This window comes from Chenopodium album, chromosome 21 (genome assembly GCF_948465745.1).
Source record: "Chenopodium album chromosome 21, dcCheAlbu1.1, whole genome shotgun sequence".
Classification (NCBI taxonomy): domain Eukaryota; kingdom Viridiplantae; phylum Streptophyta; class Magnoliopsida; order Caryophyllales; family Amaranthaceae; genus Chenopodium; species Chenopodium album.
This window is the reverse complement of record NC_137854.1, coordinates 23,149,941-23,152,536: the sequence shown is the minus strand read 5'-3', so window position 1 is coordinate 23,152,536 and position 2,596 is coordinate 23,149,941. Positions and strand designations below refer to the sequence as shown.

The 2,596-nt window shown below is 36.4% G+C and overlaps 1 long non-coding RNA gene across 1 annotated transcript; it reads right to left on the bottom strand.

Moving 5' to 3' along the window:
- Positions 1 to 1,596: 1,596 nt before the first annotated feature.
- Positions 1,597 to 2,096, bottom strand: LOC145601597 (uncharacterized). The gene is made up of 3 exons (XR_014104424.1): positions 1,948 to 2,096; positions 1,727 to 1,837; positions 1,597 to 1,626 (listed from the first exon to the last, which is right to left on the bottom strand). It is a non-coding gene; the product is annotated as an uncharacterized LOC145601597 (long non-coding RNA).
- Positions 2,097 to 2,596: the final 500 nt, after the last annotated feature.

Genomic DNA, 2,596 nt, shown 5'->3' with positions numbered 1-2,596 from the left:
GCTACCTGCTGCATTAAATTTTTGCGCCAAATGATTCCTGTTTTTTTTTTTTTTTTTTTTTTTTAATCCAACCTGTAATCACCAAAAATAATTCCTGTATATATATCCTGCTCAATATTATGAAATTGCACCAAAAATAATCCTTGAACCTACTAATATATTATATACAAATAGCATTCAAATATATATATATACAGAGGATACCTCATTCAATGAGGAACTCGAGAGGGCTGCTGGACCAAGAAGGTTTTCATACTTTGAGCTTGAATCAGCCACACAAAATTTCTCTAATGATTGAATAAAGTTGGGTGAAGGAGGATTTGGAGGCGTTTATAAGGGCTATCTTATGGATTTGGATATGCTGATCGCGGTGAAAAAATCTCTAGGGGCGGTAGACAGGGGAAAAAAGAGTATACTACCGAGGTTAAAATTATTAGCAGGCTAAGGTGTAGGAACCTGGTGCAGCTTATAGGTTGAAAAAGGCCAAAATTAAAGGTGAATTCCTACTTGTTTATGGCAGGAACACATCAAGGAAAGGGACTAATCAGATCTGTGCTAAGGCTCTTTTAGCTCAAATTGTGTTAATAGTATTCGCTCGTGTTGAAGAGGATTCTATGTTTGTTAGTAGTTTTAAGACGATTATAGTTTCGGAGTTGCTTGAATTTACTGATAGGAATTTGAGTGAAGGGAATTCTGCTCAATTGGTTCAGAATGTAATTAATGAGGTTATGGATTGTAATGGAGGGGTTGAAGATTTTAAGCAACATAGTGAAAACTCCCAGAATGGAGATGTCAATGTGGATGGGAATGAGGATAAGAATGATGGTGATGATTCAGGGGAGAAACCGGAGGAAAATAACGAAGCAAGGGAAAAAGAGGAGGAGAATACTGAACCAGGGGCGAAAATGGAGGAAAATAGTGATGAGGGGAAACCAGTACTGAAAAGTGAAGGACTGGGAGGATCAGGGGAAAGGGAGAGTTTGTTTGTTGTTGCTGTTGTTGAATTTATGATTTTGGTAGTTTATGAAGTTTTCATGCCTAGTTCAATACCTAGTGCAACTTATTGTAATTGAATATTTAGCAATATCAATGGGGAAGGATTTCCTACACTTGAGGTGTGCCTATACTCACTACAATCACAGGCCATCAATAAAGCAAGCAATTCAAGTTCTCAACTTTGAGACTATCATGCCTAGTGAAATTTTAATTGATGAACACAGTCCAATCATCAAGATGGGAGTAATCTTCAATACCAAAGGAAATGCAAGAGGGGGGGGGGGGGGGGGCAGACAAAGGGGTTAACATATGCATGCATAAATAAAATATCAACTTAAATGACATGTATGTTGAAAATACCTGCTCAGAAATCCATAATACTCTGTTCTGTATAATGTCCAGCATATAGCGACATACAAAGTAACCACAGTGCTTTGTGTATGCAGATTGTAGAGGACACTGATACAAAAAAAATAATCATTAACACAGTTTTGGATCTGATTTTACACTACTAGGTATGAAATTAGCTAAAAATAATGACTTACACGTGGTTGCTTCCACCCTATTTTTGGATTCTTTTTTATTTTCTTTATATCTTTTCGATGCTTCATGCTGAATTTAACTATTCCCCTACAAAATCATTTCAAGATGGCACGGTTGCATTAATTTGGACTAGACAATAAAAAAAAACACAAGAAGTTAACCACGTGAATATTTTAGTAGTACATACTCATTGATGATTTTTTGTGCAAATGAGTTGATTTCGTTTTCTGCTCCAAGTGGATCTAACCAATACACCAACCCATTCCATGGACTAATCACCGCTAACGTCCAATGCAGACTAGACATATTGTAAAATAAATACATAGTAATGGGATTAGTTAAAATTTGAGGATTTAACATAACTCAGATCTATAAAAAAAAAAAAAAAGAAAAAGAAACTACACTTACTTGTCATTATAAGGAGCAAAGAATAATTGATTAACATTTTTCCCCTCATTGGTTCCAAAAACATGGGCTAAGTAGTCAGATCGAACTTGCTCATCCGTTGACGGTGTCAATGGTGAAAGAACATTACAGTCACAGAACCCATACATTCCTGAGACACCTTCTTTTTGACAACGTTCTTTTAGGTGCCTTGTCCCATGAAAAGTCATATGAATATTAGTTAATGGGCCAAAAAACAACAATACTAAAATTAGAACCTATATTATATGGAAACTTACTTCATGAAGACCTTCATTTGCGATTCTCCGACCTCCCTTTGGAAACACTAATCAAGCAAGTCTTCAAAGTCAAGTGAAACATCCAACCCATTTTCGTTAAGAAACACGCTTTCCGGGATAGTTATGGAGATGGTATTACCCGTCTTTTGCATTCCCATAGCTTTTTTTCTCATAACACGCATCCAAGTAGATGTTACCTTCTCACGATCCTTGTCGGTAACAACATAGTTACAAGTGGTTGATGCTTGGGAGGATGTTGATCGTGGGGATGGTGTGGTCATATTCAACTCCTTATCTAGTTGCTTGTCCACCTTAATAATATGGTTTCACACAATAACAACACACATATAAGCTTTAGAAGAAGAAAGCTTGCA